The sequence below is a fragment of the Alligator mississippiensis genome, chromosome 7, assembly GCF_030867095.1.
Source record: "Alligator mississippiensis isolate rAllMis1 chromosome 7, rAllMis1, whole genome shotgun sequence".
Lineage (NCBI taxonomy): Eukaryota > Metazoa > Chordata > Crocodylia > Alligatoridae > Alligator > Alligator mississippiensis.
The window spans coordinates 23502342-23522090 of record NC_081830.1 but is presented as its reverse complement, the minus strand read 5'-3'; the positions used below and the strand labels follow the sequence as shown (position 1 = coordinate 23522090).

The following is a 19749-nucleotide window of genomic DNA, read 5'->3' as shown; positions in this document are numbered from 1 at the left end:
CCCGCCGTTTTGTAGCTTTCTTTGCTGGGTGCATTTCTTCGTTGCAGCACAGAAATGCACGTTGCAAGGAGTTCCCGCCATTCGTATTCAAATTTGTGCCCCACCATTGGCTAGTTCTAAATTATGCACACGTGGCGGCTAGTGATTGGCTTGCTAGCCATATAAAAAGCTTGTGTGGTTTCCGCCCAAGTTGGAGGACTCCACGAACACCAGAAGGAGGAGACTTCATGCTGTGTGAAGATCTCTAAGCGCTGCAGATCCTTACGGACCCAACACGTTTCAAGCAGGCAACAGAGGTCTGATCAGCCTCTAGCCTTTCCCCGTCACCGAGCGCAATCCCGACATATCCTTCTTCCCTGCGCGCAAAAAGGATCCACGGAGCCTAGCAAACTTTGTGTGAGTGAGTGTATTCAGAGCTCTTTACCTTACGTACTTTCTCCGGTTGGTCCGACGGGCTCGCGGTTTAGAGCCTCCAACCGGATGGGCTAGAAGAGTGTTCACAGGGAGGAACTCTAGTCCGTCTCTCTTCTTTTCTATCTGCAACTGTAACTCAAGCAAGTTTTCCTGCCTGCACCGCAACCATCTTCGGTGTAAGTAAAATAATCTTTAAATCAACCATTATGCCTTTGTCACTAATTCTAGCCCATGCGTGCCTTGCCGCCGCACGGTTTCCTCCAGCCCCGCGTGCCTGGGCTGTTGGCCACAGCCCGCGTGCACAAAGACAGGCCCGGCTCGCCCCCGGCCCGCATAGTAGAAATGAATTCCATCTCAAGACAGACATCAAGGGTTTCACTCTCTCTGAGTCTAGACTAAATTTAGACTAGCTTCCCTCTCAATGAGCATGCTAAAAATCTAACATACTACCTGAGTGCTATTCTTGTTGGTGCATGCAGAACAAAGAACCGGAAGCTCCATTTCTGCCAGTGAATCAGTTAGACCTTCAAGAACAGTAGCCCTTATAGATAAAACAGAGATAAAGGCTGAATACTCAAAGGTGTCTTGCAAGATTTATTCATCAGCACTTAGTAAAAGAGCTCAGGAATCCACAAATGAAAGACACTCAAGAAGCATAGCTAATTAACTACAATTTCTGGATCCCAACGAACACTTGTGAAACACGGGACAAAACTTTCTCTGGGGCTTGTTCATCCTTCTTAGTAAGATGGGAAATTTACTTTTGGCAATAAATTATATTTTTCCCCCAGAACTAGCACATTATGCCTTGCAGCACCAAATATTGTCAAGCTACATCATACATCTTGGTTCTCCTGAGAGAAGACAGGGTAGGGTGACACTTTAGAGCAGGGGCGGGCAATTACATCAGCTGGAGGGCCGCTTAATGAGCTCTGATGAGATTTCGGGGGCCACATGGTAGCCCCGCCCCCCTGACAGTTGCCCTGCCCTCTGGTTGCCACATTGGAACGGGAAATCCTGCCCCCTAACCCCTGACCTTTACCACTGGAAGTCCCTCCCATCTGGCAATCCCATCCAATCTTGGAACCAGAAAAAAAAAAACAAAACCCATACACCAAGAGTCAAACACCTATGATAACATATTTGTTTTTTATTACAAAAAAATATTTGTCATGATTTGTGTGTGCATACTTGATATAGAGGGGATTGCATAGTAACTCAAAAATAAAATCTTGGTCCTATATATTGTGTGTGTGGGGGGGGGGGAAGGTGTCTTGTGGAGTGTGGGAGTGTGAAGGGGCAAAGGGTATGTTGGGGGGGTGTATATGTGGGGGGAGTTGTAGAGGCAGGGTGTGGGAAACCCCCAATACGCTCCCCCCACAAGGTAGATAGCCCCTGCTGCTGGCAGCAGCACCATGCAAGGGTACTTGTGCCCCACACAGGTACTGATGTCTGGCTCTAGCTAGTGCTGCGCATGGGGGCAAGAAGCACAGCCTACCTCTATCACAGCGTGCCTGCACATCCTGCACTCGCAGCACCGGGGGAAGCCCCCTGCTGGAACCAGCTGTCTTCCCCACCCCCTGCCACACAAGTCCCCGGACTCTGCGGGGAGGCAAGGAGGCAGGGGGGCTCCTTCCAACTCCCAGCGCAGCTCCAGGACCCGCATGGCAGGGGGTGGGAAAGGCAGCCAGCTCCAGCGCGGGGCTTCCCTGGGTGCCACACAAGTGCAGAAGCTGCAGGCACGATGCACAGAGACTCCACAATAGAAGCGGGCCAGGCAGGCTGCCCTCCACATCCCCATGTACAGTGCTGGCCAGAGCCCCACACCCTGCACAGGGCACAAACACCCCAAGTGCCCCCACAGCAGGGGCTGTGCGCCATGTGGGGGAGTATGTAGAAGATCCCTACACCTTCCCCTATGCTCCCTCACACCCACACCCTGCCCAGCCCAGCTCCATGCTCCCACCACACCCCCAGGCACAGGCTCCATGCTGCCACCAGCCCCATGCTCCCTGCCAAGTTCAGCTTGCCCCTGCCTCCATCACTTCCCTACCTGCTGCCTGGAGCAAGAGGGACTCCGGGGAAGCTGAGCAGGTCCCCTGGGACAGCTGCAGCAACAGCAGCAGCAGCCCTGCCCAGAAGCTTCTGCTGGCTGGGCCAGGCCCTTCCACCCACAAGGGTGGAAGTAAGGTGCAAAAGGGTATGTTGAGGGGGGAGGTATACAAGGGCGAATCACTTCCACCCTCGTGGAGAAGGGCTGGGCAGATGAAAAAGTGCCTGGTGGGCTGGATCTGGCCTGCGGGCCATATTTTGCCCACCCCTGCCTTAAAGACTAATTGGTTCAGGGAAGCATAAGCTTTTGTAGGCAAAAATTCTACTTTGTTAAATATTTTCCATGGAAAATATTCTCAATACGCTTAGGAAGGTCTGAAAGGAACTTTCCTTGCAAAGTCTCAGCAAGCTCAGAGGTATCATTCAGATTTCAAAATACTAGCTTTAGTGCTTGAAACTGCTACTTCTCCTAAGTCACATACCTTTACTAGTCAATTACCCATAGGAAATGCCAGGCCCCAACTGTCACCTGTTAAGTTCCACCCAAGACTAAGGTGTCAGTCATCATCTGGAAGAGGTTTCCCCACATGCCTCCAGTGATAATGTGAAAGAGTAAACACTTAAAGAGCTGGATGTGTTGCCTGTATATTCACTGTTCTCTCTCCAAGTTTACATGGGCCTGGCTGTCTTCAAGACACCATAACTTCTTAAGATGTCTTATTCAAAATTATATTAAACACTTGACCATGTCATCACTTATTCAAAAACAACAGAAAATCCTTTTAGGGCCACCTCATTGGAACTATAATTGAAAGATCCACTAAAATAAGTCTGTACTTGTTCACACAATCAAAAAACACGTGATGAATATATTTTTTCAAGGGATCCTTTTTATGGATGAGTAACCTGCCAGATGAAAGCTACAAATTATACCTTCCATGCAACAATTCTTACAGGGCAGCAGGCATTACAACAAGCTCATTGACATTAGTGAAGAGAAAATATACCTGATGATGTTCACCTATAAATCTTGATTTATTTATTATCCTTTCCTCTAAAAGATTCCTTATCAATTTCTTTGCTTGACCTGGACTCTACAAGTATTCATTGTAAAATTTCCTCCTACATTTCTGTTACAGCTCCAAGAAAAGAGAGTTGCATGCAATGAAGCACCCATGTACACAAAAAGTGCTTAGAATGAAAACCAGGCCTCAGAAGACCTTGGTTAGTTCTTTTCAGGAGGCCTGCTAGTATGCCAACATCGTACAGAGCTATTTATGGAAAAACCTCTCCTGAAACTACAGCTAGAATTTCAATAGGTTGCACAGGACTGAAGTACCAATGGTTAGGTTCTTGTTGGCAAATGCCAATATATCTGGAAAGAATGTACTGCGTTATTGTTTTGCACGTAAAATATCAGAAGCTTTCAGGCAATGCCTTTCTTTTGATTTGGCATGTAAGAAATTCAGAGAGGCTAGATTATCTCCATTTTATACTAAATCAGCTCTAGGACATGCAATACAAATCAGAAAGGTATTTCAGAAGAAAAAAAGTGATATCCAGAAAAGCAGTGACAATACATTTCAAACTTACCAGAATTCTTTAACCCAGTGTGCTTTCCTATTCTCTCAAAAAATAAACAAAAAAACAAAAAAAGCAACACCCCAAAGACACTGACTTTATTTGGAGAACTCACCCCCTCAGCCTTCTCGCCCATATTTCTGATCAATGCTTATATTCCATGTGCTAAAGCTAAGGCCCAAAATTTGTAATGCACATAAATCTTCAAGTGTCAGGTTCTAGACCAAAAAACAAGCATCTCTTCTAGTGTATGGAAACAGTATTTTCCTGAATGGAATCAAAAGCAAAATTGTTCTTACCTGCCATAAGGGGAGTGAGGGACAGAGGGAGAAAGACAGAGAGAGAGAGAGAGATAGGCACACTCTCTCACGTTAGATGGAGTTTCAGGCAGCTTGCTGGAAAGCTCAGCAGTCGTGAAGGTCAGAAGTACAACTTACATTTCCAAAAGGGATGAATGCAAAGCTCTGTCTACCAGCTGATCACAGAATAAAAGCTTGATTACTTGATTCACCTAAGGACACTCGTCTGCTTTAAACGGATTCTTTTTAAACATTAGTTTCAGCTCTTGCTTGCAGTGCCACCTGGAAGCTGAAAAGAAGTTTGCCCTTTCCAAACCCTTCTTTTTCCATGTGGCCACTATTTTCATGTATTCCTATTTGGCACAAGCATACACAGCTTTAAACTTCCTTGGTAAAATACAGGGGTCTAATAATACATGAACTACATTTTTGTTCACTTTGTGGACTACATTTTTTAAGAGATGCTGAGCACACACAACTGCAAATAAGGTGGAAGATGACTACAGATTCTTGACACATCTAGGGGCAAAAAAGGACATTCTACAAATAAGGCACCTTGCTTAGAGACAGCATTGCTCCAGACTACGAGCACAACACTGCAGCTTTGCTACTGTTTCACACTTCACTTCCCTCATCTGTGAAATGTGGAGAATCTTCATTTCCATAAGGAGTAGCAAGAGCTATTTACCAGTTGTGAAACAACACAAGGTGGTTAGTAACATGATCTCCATCCAAGGATTACGAAGCACTTGACCATTACTGAAGCTTCCCAAGCAACACCCAATCTGTGGGAGCAAGCATACAGGTTTTGCAAATACGAAAACCCAAGCACAAAGGGGTTAAGCAACTCTCACATCCTGCTAAAGCAAATAATCAATGGATGAATATTATTAGCTTAACAGCCCTCATGTTCAGCTCAATGCATTTATCAGTTGAAGATGAAGTTGACAGATGATGTTAACTTCATTTCATACTTAAAAAAAAAAAAATCCAGTCAAGTTATAGCTGGGTCAAGACACAAACTCAACCCAAGATGGTTGGCTGCAGTGCATATGTATATGTGAACTGGGAAGTACCAGACAACCGAGTTAAGTGTTAGGCAAAAAACTACCACTTTGAGTTGCATGTCAGAATGGGAATTTTAATACTGCTGCATAATCAGGCTTCTATAACCAGAGAGGCATCTGTGCGTGATCTTCTGTTGCTTTTAGAAAGTCTTTAAGGCCAGAAGTAAACAGAATTACATTAGAGTAAGTACAAACACAGGCAATTTTCCATATGATCCAGCAAGATGTTTGTGGCAAAAGTGACCAGAATTCTATCATACTTAATGCTGCCATTTCCCTTGTCAGAAGTGGCTAAGTAGTGCTGTACAGGAGCAGCACAATTGCACAACCTTGGAAGATGGCTAAGACTACAGAGAGGATTGGTTTGCTAGGATAAGTGATGCAGCATAATTCAGGATCGAGACTAACTGGTTCTCTGAAGTAATAAAGGAATTAAATCGGTCAAGTCAAGTCCTCGACAGAAGATTAAATTCTCCCTAGACCCTATGAAAAAAGCAGGAGCCCAAGCTCTTACTGGTGTACTACAAGTCATAAAGATGCCCCCAACATCAGTTTCTAAGCTAGTCTCTATCAGAGGTTAGGGATGACACCCTCATAGGGGAAAGACACCATGCCAAGCAAATATATCTTGATGTTTAAAAAACCCACAAGGGGATCCTACATAATTCCTGGAAAAAGAGAGAGAAGAAAGAAAAATAGGTGTAAGTGTGCAGGATGGGGAACAGGTTTTATAAGATCAAAGAGGAAGAAGAGGAAGACAAGTTAACTTGCTCATGAAAATATCTGTCAACTAGACAACGTTACCTACTTTTCTCTGCCCCCAGCTGCCTGTCTAGCACTGACCTCCTGTGTCTTCTCCACATAGTCTTGGTCACTGGTGGTACAAGTGCCTTTTCTCCTTTCCAATTCTTACTATCTGGAACTTGCTTCCTGAATCTCTCCTCAACTCTCCATCTCATGCCTCAGCTGTAAACATCTGTTTTCTCCCTTGCCTTTAACTCTTCAAGTTGAAAAAGAGAGACAGAGGGAACTTAAACTTTGTAGTTATATTTGTTATTATGCCTTTCAGCTTTGTAGCCGATTGCTGTAGAAAAATTAAAGTTGAATATTGTTCCCTGCTGCAATAACTGAAATATTAACTCTTCCGACCACTTCGCTGTACACCACCTCCTTTCCCTAAATTGCCATGTGAAAGCCTATCCAGACATACCACAAACTGTATTCTTGCCATCATTTTATGTAAGGGACAAGGTAATCATTAGAAGCCAGTGCTGCCATAGGTGCCAACTCCATGGGTGCTCTGGGGAACAAGCACCCACCAAAAAAAGTTATCAGATGCTCAGCACCCACCAGCCACGTCGGGCAAGCCAGGTTTAAGTAACTCACTGTTTCTTCTTGGCATGCATGGGGGCTTGGTGTGGGAATGAAAAAAGCACCTACTGGCAAAAACTGAACTCAGTGCCTATGAATGTTGCAAAACCTGGATGTTTTAAAAAGCAGTATAGGTATTCTAAATGCATTGGTTTATATATACCCATGTGCAACATTGCCAAGTTTTCCCTTGCCTTCAAACATTCAGGAATTTTGCCTTGGTGCTTCTGAAAAACTCAGGCATCTTATGGGCAGCCAAATATCAGCTTTGAAAATCCTGAGTCTCAAGCTCCTGCTACATAGCCCTATGTGCCTTAGCCAAATTTTGCCCACAACATTTAGAAGCAACTCCGTAAATACCTTCACATTCTGCTTCGTAATGGAGGCCTGAAGTTCATGTTGATAAAACCCTAGCCAATTGCCACCACAATCATTCCCCATCTATTGAAGACAAATGGATTGGAGCGTGGATCAAAGCATTTTCCAATCACAGCAGGCCACTGTTGCCTCACAACAGAACTGCTGAAGTGTCTTCAGTGACCTTGGACAGAGGTAGGGAGGGAGCCAGTGACATTTAGAACAGGGAGAACAGCAGTGCCTGCAAAAGTACAACATCAGACAAAAGCAAGGTTTGAAAATCCAGAAGCAGGGCACCCAGCTGTGTTTGAGCTTTCAAACAGATTGGGTACCTGCTGGATAGCACTTTTCACAAACACACAGTTCACACTCTGAAAATTCCCCTACTTTGAGTACCTACAACTGAGCACCCAAATCCACTGTGGATTACTTAAGGGAGGCTCTCTGAAAAAGTTTGTGCTCATAATCATGTTCCAGTCTCCTCCCGTCCCAAACTATAAAGTAGATATTAGCTCTTTCCTACTACAAGGTGTGCTGCAAGACTATGCTCCCTGAAAAGTAAGGTTCCCTGCATGGATGTGCTCCACCAGCCAATAAGCATCATCATTTTCTAGATAAAAAGGCCGCAGACAAGAGGTTAAAGCCATTGCGTTAGTCAACAGGAGGCAAAATACGGACCGTGGGCTGAATCCAGCCCGCCAGGCCATTCCATCAGGCCTGCAGAGTGCCTAAAAAATTTAGAAAATTAATTATCATCTGCACATGGCTGCCTGTCAAAGACGACAAGGTGCCAGCATCAGAACCCAGGGGAGGCCAGTAGCAGGACCCACGGGCTGAGCAGCAAGGCCCACCCATCCCATCCCACCCCCAGCTCCTAATCAGAAGCCTCTGCTGCTTCTGGTGCAGGGAACAGCCAAAGGGTCACCACTCTCCCTCCATCCAAGTGGAAAGTCGGGTAAGATCAGATGGAGAAAGGATGGGAAACTGCCACAATCAGCCTCTGCAGCTGGAAACCACACAGTGCTGGCCAGGGCGGGCAGGAAGTGGCGGTGGGTGAAGGCAGAGGCAGGCATGGGGAGGAGCATGCAGGCAGGTGGTGGGAAGCAGTGGCAAGTAGGGGGCAGCAGGAAACAGTGGCAGTGGCTGGGAAACAGCGGCAGTGGCTGGGAAACAGCGGCAGCAGTGACAAGCCGGCACATGGAAGAAAAAGTAAGGAAGCAGTGGGAGAGTGCCAGTAACAGGCAGGAGCCCATGCCGGTGGCCCGGGGCCAGCGTGGACCCAGGGGGGGCAGCAGGAGCCCGGAGCCTGGGCATGGGATCTGCCTGGCTGCACTGCATGAGGCATGCACACAGTCCACGAGAGCCACACACAATAAAGCCAACAGCCTGGCTCTGTCTCTCTCTCTCTCCCACCCCTCCACAAGCCTACACCCCACCACCCACACACACACACCCTTACCACCCACACACAATATACAAGAGTAGGACTGTATTTTCATAGACTCTGGGATTGTTAGGGGCTGGAAGGGACCTTTACAGATCATTGGGTCCAACCACCTCCCCCCCAGCATAAAAATAACTGAGGTTAAGTGACCCCAGCAAGAGGACTGTCCAGTCTCCTCTTGAAAGCCTCAGAGGTAGGTGACTACATAAACTCCCTCCAGAGATGATTACACAGTCTGGACACCCTGACAGTGAAGAAGTGAGTTTTTCCTGGTAATAAGCCTGAAGCGGCCTTCCAGGAGTTTGTATCCATTGGTCCTGGTCTTCCCTGTGGGTGTCCAAGTGAACAGTTGCTCACCGAGCTCCTGATGCACTCCTCTGATGTAGCAGTAAACTGATATCAAGCCCCCTCTCAACCTTCTCTTCTTTAGGCCGGAGGCCCAGGTTCCTCAGCCTTTCCTTGTATGGCTTGCCTTGCAAGTCCCTGATCATATGGGTGGCTCTTCTCTGGACCCTCTCAAGGTTTTTCACATCCTTATTGAAGTGCAGCACCCAGAACTGGACGCAGTACTCCAACTGCGGTCTCACCAGTGCCGAGTACAGTGGGAGTATCACTTGCTTAGTGTTACACGAGATGCATCAGTTGATGCATGCCAGTGTGTTATTTGCCCTACTGATCGCCTAGCACTGACAGTTCATATTCATATGATGGTCAATCATTAACCCTAGGTCCCTTTCAACCATGGTGCAAGTCAAGCTGTTACCACCAAGCCTACATGTACGTTGAGAGTGGTTTTCTCCCAGATGGAGCACCTTACACATGGAAGTGTTAAACTTCATCTGGTTCTGGTCTGTTCAACTCTCTAGCCTATCCAGGTTCGCCTGTATCTGCAACCTATCTTCTGACATGACCACACTACCCCGTAACTTGGTGTCATCCGTGAACTTGGCCAGCGAGCTTTTCACTCTCCCATCCAAATGATTGATAAAGATGTTGAAAAGCACTGAACCAAGCACAGACCCCTGAAGGACACCATTGGCCACTTTGCGCCAGGATGACACAGATCTGTTCATGAGAACTCTCCGCGTCCTACCCTGTAGCCAGTTTCCCACCCACTGAACCGTTGAACAGTTGATCCCACAATCTTCCAGTTCTCCCACAAGGATATTGTGGGATACTAGATCAAAAGCCTTTTGGAAGTCTAGGTGTATAACGTCTACCATGTCCAGGTGGTGAGAGACCTGGTTGTAGAAGGAGATGAGATTGGTAAGACAAGACCTACCTGCAACAAAACCATGCTGGCTGTTGTTCAGCATCTTACCTGCTGCAAGCATACTGCACATAGATTCTTTAATGAGCTTTTTCAGGATTTTCCCTGGGATAGAGGTTGGGCTGACTGGCCTATAGTTGCCCGGGTCCTCCCTTTTCCCCTTCTTGAAGATGGGCACAATGTTGGCCCTCTTCCAATCCTCAGAGATCTCCCCTGTGTGCCACGAATTCTGAAATAGCTTTGCCAGGGCCTCCACAATGACCTCAGCCAGCTCCTTCAGCACTCTCGGACGAAGTCCATCTGATCCTGCTAACTTATAAATGTCTAGCTTTTCTAGTTGGTATTGCACCCACTCAGCATCCACAGTGGCTGCCATTCCTGGCATGCCCCGCATGAGCCTTATCTTGCTCGTCTTTCCCCTTGGTCCGGTAAAATACTGAAGCAAAGTGGGCAATCAGTTCAATTTTGTCCTGAATGTCAGTTACCAGCTATCCTGAGGTGTTATGCAGGGGTCCCACACTTCCATTTGTTTTTCTTGTACTGCCTATGTACATAAAGGACTTTTTATTGTCCTTGACTCCTGTGGCTAACCTAAACTCAGTCTCCGCCTTGGCTTCCCTGATAGTGTCCCTACAAGTGCTGGCCACTAATGTATAGTCCTCCTTGAGCACCGTCCCTAGCTTCCACTGTAAGCACATCTTTTTTTCCTTTTTTAAGAGGACTGCAATGTCCCTATTAAGTGAGGAGGGCTTGCCAGTCCTTCGGCTACCTTTCCTCTTTGCAGGAACAGTTTTCTTTTGTGCTTCGAGGATCGTATCCTTGAGCAACGACCACTCTTCATGCACCTCATTCACCTTCCCTTCCAGGTCCCACATTGCCTCCCTTACTAATGCCCTGAGTCTGTCTAAGTCAGCATTTTTAAAGTCCAGGACTTCAATCCTGCTGGTTGATTTGTCAACCTTGCGGCAGACAGTGAACTTGATAATTTCGTGGTAGCTGTCGTGCAGGTTACCCTCAATGTTCAAGCCACATACCAGATCATCTCCCTTGGCCAAGACCAAGTCTAGGAGAGCATTACTTCTGGCTGGCCATCGCACTTCCTGGGTCAAGAAGAGCTCCTCAATCAGAGTGAGGAAACTGTGTGAACAATCTGACCTAGCCAAGCGTTCCTCCCAATCTATGTCTGGGTAATTGAAGTCATCCATGAAAACTAAGTCCCTTGCCCATGCGGTCTCTGTCAGTTCTTGAGAGAACTCCAGATCTAGCTCCTCTCCTTGGTTTGGTAGCCTGTAGTAAATACCTAGTTAGGTTTCTCTCACCTCACTATTTTGAGCTATTATACAATTGCCTTTAGATATGCTGTGCAAGCACACAAATCAGGACAAAAATATTTTAAAATAAAATTTAAATAAAATGTATGAGTAGAAGTATACGATTGGGGGGGGGGGGGGGTCCAGTTTCAAGAAAGCAGCACCCTCCCTCCCAAAAGAAGTGCTTCCAGGACAAGGGGAGGGACTTCCAATGGCAAAGGTCACAGGGTAGAGGTGGGACCTCCAGGGTGCAGGGTACCCATCAAGGGGTAGGGCTACCCCTGCGGCCCTCAACAGCTCACCAAAACTCATTTGGCGGCCCTCCACCTGAAATAATTGCCTGCCCCGGTGTCAGTTAATGTCAGACCCATGATCAAACTCTTTCCTCTTCCTGTCTACTAATTCTGTCCTCACATCACATATTTATTGAGGGGGAACAGGAAAAAAAACCAAACAAACCAAATCACAATGGATTTTGGAATCAAAGTAGATCTCTTCTAAACAGACAATCAGGAACTGCTGCGTATAATCTGCTTTTTAAGTTAAAAATGAAGGCTGATTTCAGTATAACTATAACCCAACTAATTTTGATGCGTGGTGAATAAATTTGCTTTAAAAAACATTGCAAATTTTGTTGAGAAAATGAGCCATCTGCAACTGAATGTACATCCATAGATAGCCAATGTGTCACATTTTAAGAAGTGAGATCCTTTTACTTATTCTTTTTTTTGACTGCCTCAGTGGAGACTAGTGAACACTGCTTTGAAAAATCAAAATTTTTTCTCACCGATATATCTGACTGACTTGAGTGAACGGCTACAAAGAGTCCAACAAAATTCAACAAATAAGAATATATTCAAAATTAACTGAAAATTTTAAACACTATCAAGTGCAAATTCCTTATTAGAGCTTTAATTCCTGAATATACTTTGTTTATGCAGTTATCTGTAACCCAATTATTCTGTGCACGGAGCACAGAACAGTATTTCTTGGAAAGGCACATAATTCCCATAATCATTCATTTAAAGATTGCATGTGAAAATGTGAAGAAAATTCCCTTTTCAAAATATTTTTTGCCTTACCTGAAGAACTGTTCTTACTTAAACTCAGTTCTTCCACTCTGCATGATCCTTAAACTTCTGTCTACAGTTCCAAAATCAGACACAAGCATGACTGCCTAGGGTGTTTAACATGCAACTCACATAGGTTGATTTGTCTTCAAAAAAAAAATTCTATCACTCGTAGATCTCTAAATAATAAGTATATATTTGTAACGAACAATCTCACAAAGATGGTTCTTTTTCCTTCAGTGCGCAAAAAGATTTAGGAAAGAACTTACAGAAGTTCATAAGCTTTGCAACTGAAACGTCAGCAAACTCTGAAAATAATAATTAGAGGTTTCTGTAACATTCCACAGCAGCACTGCCATAGCTGAGGCCCTGCATGGCACTCTCTCCATTAGCCTTCTGTGTAAATCACAGTTTATAACTTAACATTTATTCCCAGCTCCGACTTAAAATGGCAGTAGCCTAGATTTACGTCTTCACTTCCAAGGACAAATCATCAAAGTGCCTTAAAACGTACCCTATGTGACTCTTCTGAAAACACCCATGATACTCCTGGATTAGAATACCCAGAGAAGACTTAACACCGTACTTTCAAGCAAACGATGTCCAGTTATAGAAGTCCATGCTACATCAGCTCAAGATGTCAATGCTGCTGCCACCACAAGACAGCGATGTGCACGTACCTTCCTTCCACAGAAGAGACAAGAGCAAAAAAAACCCTCTTATTCCTCCTTCCTCTAAAGAGCTATACACTAGCCCAGGGGTTTCAAACTGATCCAACCCTGCAGGCCGGATGAAGGGTGCTGGGCTGCCCCGAGGGCCAGACTAGGCCCACCTCCTGGGCAGCAACGGATCCAGCTCACTTGTTACACACACCATGCACTGGCCCCAGGACTCGCTGTGCTTGCAGTACAAGGGCTGCCCTGGGGCATATGCTGCACTGCCAGACCAGCCCTTCACACTGCTTCTGGCATGGCCTGATTCAGGCCATCCATGAAACCAGCACACAGGGATGGGCTGGTGGGACACTACATGCATCGCACATGCCAGACTGATCCCTTGTTCTGCATGCCCTGCACTGGGTACAGCACATGGGGTCAAGTCCAGTGACACACAGGCCAGATCGCGTGGCTCTACTAGCTGAATCCACCCCACAGGCCATATGTTTGACACCCCGACACTAGCTAATCAAAAGTTAAACACAGGAACAATAAGTAAATCTCTAATTCCCAAGTCAGATGTTTAGATACCAGCATTTCAACAACAGTGTGCATCTATTGTGAAATAACTGATTCCTCAGCTGAAACAATACACCTATGATTCTGACATTATTAGTTACTGTAGATTATGACTCCCAGTGAGAAACAGGCAGCATAACAACTCCATACAGAATCGCTATCTTTTCATATAAATATTCCTAATTATACATCTTGATTCACTGAACTTACTGAAAAGGTGTTGAAAGAAAAGCCAAGAACACATACTCTGGAGCTTCAGCTTGTACAGGTCAGTCCCCAGGCAAAAGATTTAATATGCAGGACCAAAAATAGCAGATTTCCTAGTGTATTTATATCAAAACAGATTATAACCTTTATTTTTTCCTGTGCCCTCTATCTTGCTAACTATCCTTGACTTTGCACAGTAAGAATATTGCACAGTCATATTTATGCTGCTAAATATTACAGTGTGTTGCATAATATGTAGAAATATCCTGCAAAGTATGCTTAAAAGAGCTGCAGGTGCATTTTACACCCTAAGGGAATTATTATGCAAGTACTAAATTAAATTATTTCTATGCAAAGTCCTAAAGCATGGCAAACAATAAACATAATGCAAGATTTTTGCACAATACATATAGGGCTCTGATAAATGAAGTGTGCCAACAGAACTGAGCCGGTGGTCTACCGAAGTTTGGTGTCCATTGATACTTCTTGTACTAGAGGAAAATGAAAACGTACTTCACGTACTAGAGAAAAAAGGGACAGCCTTTTTATGGAATGCATAATGCACACGGTGCCTAGTAGTGTGGCCTTTTTCTACAGTAACTTCCAATAATAAACTAAATGTATTAAGATTATTTGAGGTGAAAAAAGAAAACAAGGAATCGATTTTATAACTTGCTTCCGAGAGTGCATTGTCAACTGCAAAATACTTCTTTTCTTTTGTTACAGGGACTTCTTTACTGGGTATAAATAAAACAACTCCTGCATTAAATATTTTCCTTTTCTACTACAAAACACACACAAAAAAAAAAAAATGAACAAAATGACTCTTCAGTGATTTTATTGCAACTAATGTTATTCTCTGAGAATAATATTACTGATTTGGTGGCTGAATCTCCGAATCAAAACAGGAGACCAATGAAAAGGTCCGAATCGATTCGGAAGAGTCGGAGATTCGGGCAGTCCCCTCTCACTGCCGCAGGGAGTTGGACCTGGGCTCTGTGCTGGTAAGCAGGGGGCAGAGGAGTGGGGAGGGGATCATGGGGGGACCCCAGCCAGGCCCCATCCCCTGCCTGCTCCCCCATCCTCCCCCGCCCCGCTCTCCCAGTCCCGCCCACCCCTCGTCTGCCCCGCCCAGCTGTAGCTCCCAGCTCTTTTTTTTTTTTTTAAAGCAGGGGGGAGGGCTCCTGGCAGAGCCCCCTACCCAGTGTGGGGCAGTGGGAATTGCCCCCCGCCCCCCAGGAGCTGGTGAATCCAGCCTCCCCCCCAAAAAAAACAAGGAGCTGGGGCCAGGCGGCAGACGGGGCCTGTCCAATTCAGAGATTCGGCTAATTCGGCAGTGGCCAAATCTGATTCGGGACAGTGATTTAAATCGCTCTCCCCCGAATCAGCCAAATCCAAAGTGAATATTAGCCACTTCGCACAGGCCTAATTACTGATATTACTAAACACAAGTCAGGGATTCATGTTAAATATTGTCATTCTTATACACTGCATTTATGGGGTCTCGCAGAAAATGACCTCGCACCTTTCATTTCCTGAAGCAGCTGCTGATGTTTAAAGAATTGTTTACAAATTATCTAGGGAATGGGTTATTTCTTCCAAGAAAAAAGTAGGTCTAATCTGAGGATTCAGGAACAGCAACTCTTAAACAAAAACAAGAGAAAAAACTTAGAAATTTGCAGATCAGTTATGCTTTGCAGGTTTTTAGCAATAACTATTTTTAAAACACCCAACTTGTTAAGCACTGCTTGCCCCAGATAGCAAGAGCACTGCAGGAGGACTTCCAAGATGAGGATCTCACTATACCAGGCCCTATCCAAATCCAGGCATGAAGTTATTCTATCAACCAGGTTTCTGTTTCCAGACACTCTGGGAAGTCACAGTACCCATTAATTTCTAATTTTTGTGGTGGGTGCTCCACAAAATAAAAGAAAAGAATACAAGGAGTGGGGGGTGGGGGGCGGAAGGTTTACAAACGTTGGAGTCCTTTTCTCCATTACAACCATGTGTTGGATTACCAAGAACAGAACAGTTTCCTATACAACTGCTGTATAGGAAAGCCATTCAAATTGGCTCCAGAGCAGCAATAGCATAAAAAGGTCTCATATTCTAGATACTTTCATATGATGTTCATTAAGCTTACTGAAGATTAGGTTTACCAGACACTGCCAGAAATGTCAATGATCACTGGAGAAGTCTTGTCTACATTAGCATCTTGGTTCAGCTGAATCAGCAACACAGCCAGCAGAAGCTCTTGGCCCCTAGAATTTCTCAGTATACAGAAAGCCAAGGAGTTGACTAGAGACATTACAAAATGCGGGCCCTTGCAGGAAAAATGCAAAGGAGGGAGAAAAAAAAAATCCCATGACCATGCACACTTCAGAAACTGGGTAAATGCAATCCAGCAAACTAAAACACAAACCATGTAAAGCAATTAAGTGTGAAAACAGGACTCATTGCTATAGTACAAACCCCAAAGATTTTATAATTCATCCACTGCAATTTACTTTGTGCACTATAAGTTGGCATCCTCAGATTTATCATGAAGCTTGTTTGCAAGATTTGAGATTTTAAAAAAAGTCGGGGGTTCAACTCTTCATTCCTTGTGCACACCCGCATTCCCCAAGTTAGCCTATTCTCTACCATCCAGAAGTTTGGCTATCAGAATCCAAGAGGATAAACACAGAACTGAAGTCACAGGATTCTTTTGAGAGGCAATAATCAGGGGGCATGGTTTATTTTAAAAGAAAATATACATCAGTCCCTTGCACAGCACAGCACAGACAGTCCATCTATTCTTAGAGTCTTAAAACTCAGGAGTCGTGTGTGTGTTGTTAAAGTGATACCAGAATCAAATCTGACCTTAAGTTTACTACAAGCTTGGCACCAGATAAGTCTTGCCAAACTTAATACAGCTTTTTCCCCATAATGGTTTTTAAAAATTCAAATAAACTTTCTCCATGTTCCTATACTCGGGCTTGTTTTCCACACAAAGATATAGTGAAACAATTAACTGATGTAGTCAAAGGGATCCAATTTGTATGTGGACACTCATTAGTTTAGCTTGTGCAAGGTTTCATGTTTCAATCCATGTTTAAACAAACATGGAGTATCCACATGTATAGTTGCATCACTTAATGAAAATTAAACTGCTATAATTTGTACACGAAGTAAATATTTTCACCATAAATATTACAATACCATACATAGCAGGGTCCAGAAAACAGATAATGAAAATAACTCAAATTTGCTATATATAAAAAAGTGAAACCACCTCAACCCTGAAGGAGATGCAAAAAATAAACTGCAAAATCAAACTAAATGCAAATTATAGTTCTAAAGTTTATTCCCATTTTTTAAGCAAAACAAGTTGCTAATGTAACAAATCTGTTTTTAAATAGCAATATTCCATGTAACTGTCTAAAAACTGGATACAGACATACAAACTACGATCTTACTCTTTTCCCCTTTCATCATCACAGGCAACACTTAGTCCACCACTTCAGCAAACTTCAGTTGATAAAAGCAAACCAAAAAAATTAAGCACTGCAACCTTATACACTATTTAACCAGTAAACGATTTGGAAAGTATTACAGTTATAAGGCATCTCTCCCAAATTTACCATTACCTTTAAATACTTAGATAGAAGCTAAGAGTTGTTTTGATTAACTATACATAGTAACAGTTCCATAAGGGCTCTCAGCATGCCATGTAAAAGCTTGGTCATGAGTAAAAAGTGACTTTCAAGCCTGACAAATCCATTAGGATCCAGGATTCTCACACAGAAGACACACTTCAGCAGCCCCTCCATGTGCACAAAACCAATCAATTAGGCTCTGGCACACCAAACTGAGGTTTGTTTGTTTTTAATAAAAAAATACAAACCTATTTCAAAGTTTAAGAAAGTAAGCATTGTAGTCAATTTTAGTCCCTTTAAAACCATAACATACTTTCATTTTATCCAAAGATTGACTTTTACTTTCTGTATATCAACAGAATGAACAAAAATGGACAACATATACACAGATTAAAAAGTCACCAAATGCCTTGATGAAATCCAAGCTAGTTAATACACTCACAGCTAAGGATAATAAACTCCACCTATTGTGACGAGATATTGTAGTGGTCCAACTGTGCCAGGAAGTTGGCAAATCATCTTTCATACTATAATGCTTTGGAACAACTAAGGACAGAATTTCATGGCTCTCAGATTTCTCTATCATTGGAAAACCCATTCATACACAGAAATGCAGAAAAACACCACTATTACTACATGGAAGGGATGCAAACTGTCTGGGTTATATGCCCAATCCATTAGTAGGAATATTCGTGAGCAACTGCTACAGGCAGTCACTACTGCCCCAGTTTTTCTTCATTTAATTAAGAAATTAGCTAGCTAAAGAATTCCAACTGAAACAAAATTCACCAGAAAAAGATACCTGGCAGGGGAAATACTTAACAGTAATCTAGAAATCAGGATTTAAGAATATTTACTGAGCAATTTGATGTTTTCTGACAAGAGACACATACTTCATCTTTCTGTAAGTGCCTGACAATCCTTGAATGGCATTATTATTGTTACATGTTGCAACATGCTTCCTGAACAAAAACCACAAACAAGACAATTGTGCTGCTACATTTGTAGCAATTCTAGACAACATTTAGCCTTTCACAGGTTACTTCAGGGATGGGCAATTATTTTGGCCGCAAGTCCACTTAAGGAGTTCTGGTGAGCTGTCCTGGGGCAGAGTGAGAATCAACACCTCCCACTCCTACCCCCTGCAAACAGCTCACCAAAACTCCCTCCCTGGCTCTGCCCCACACTTGGCCCGGTGGATGGGATGGAGCCATGGGCAGGTAGGGGACAGAGGGAGAGGTGAGCGGGGCCAGAACTGTGATCAGGATCGAGGGGCCAGTGCCCCAAACCAAGCCATAATCCACTCTTTGCACACCCCTACAACAGGTGCCGGCTCTGCAGGAAGGGGCGTGAGGGAAGCATATTGCGACTATGCCCCAGGCCCCACACTCTCACTGCCCAGCAATCCCAGGGTCTCCATGGAAACCAGCCTGGGACCCGCAGACAGGGTGCATTCAGGCAAACAGATGGGACCACAGGTGGGCAAGGGAGCAGCAGCATCTGGGAGTGGAACAGGCCAGCGGGGCCAGGGCTGAGATCACGGTGCTGTGAAAGTGCAGGGCCAGGGGAAGCGCCTCAATATACTCGCCCCACACCCTTGCCTGCACAACTGGCACCCACTGCAGGGGTGTACAGGCAATGGATTGGGGATCTGCCCTGGGGCCCCAGCCCCACACTGTCACCACCCCAAGATTCCAGCCCTGCGTCCAGCCCCACTCCCAGATTGTTAACATCTGGGAGTCTGCCTGCCCTGCTCCCAGATGCCCTTCCTCACCCACCCATGGCCTCATCCCATCTACCTAGCAAAGCACGCCCTGCCCATGGGGGTCCTGGATACCCCACACATCTGCTCTGTCTGGCAACCCCAGCAGTGGGTGTGGGGCAGACAGGTCACGGTGCCCTGGCAGCAGGGTTGAGTTTGGTAGCAGAGACTGGCTGTGGCAGCTGGAAGGAGGTGCTGCTGCAGGGACTGCTGGGAAGCGAACCCAGCTGCTACGCTGCCGCAATCATGCTGCACGCCCAGAGGCACGAGGACCGGCTGCACATGCCATAGCCTGGACTGCCCCGAGCCTGGGACAACAGGGCTGAGGGATCCACCATAGGCCGGATAAAATCCCTTGGCAGACTGGACCCAGCCCATGGTCCATATTTTACCCAGCCTGGAGTACTTCAAACCACAACTCAAAAAAAGCTGAAGTAATAGAAAGAATGTTAATTACTTCTTTCCTAGAAGCAATGAAAATCTAACACTTGTCTGCAAGTTAGAAAGTGCAAAGCCTATACAATGCTGACCCAAATTACATACAGTGAAGACAACTCCCTGCAAGACAAAATTCTTCTAGTTCCTGATCTTGCAAGCTGGTCTGTGCAAAACAGATGCTTGGGTATCCAGCCCTACAGAGCAGCATGCAGGATCTAGGCCTCCATTCAGCCT

At 44.9% G+C, this 19749-nt stretch overlaps 1 protein-coding gene across 2 annotated transcripts in view; it reads right to left on the bottom strand.

The window, feature by feature from the left end:
• Positions 1 to 19749, bottom strand: part of PPP2R2A (protein phosphatase 2 regulatory subunit Balpha) — a 66380-nt gene that overhangs the window by 43224 nt on the left and 3407 nt on the right. The window lies entirely within an intron of this gene.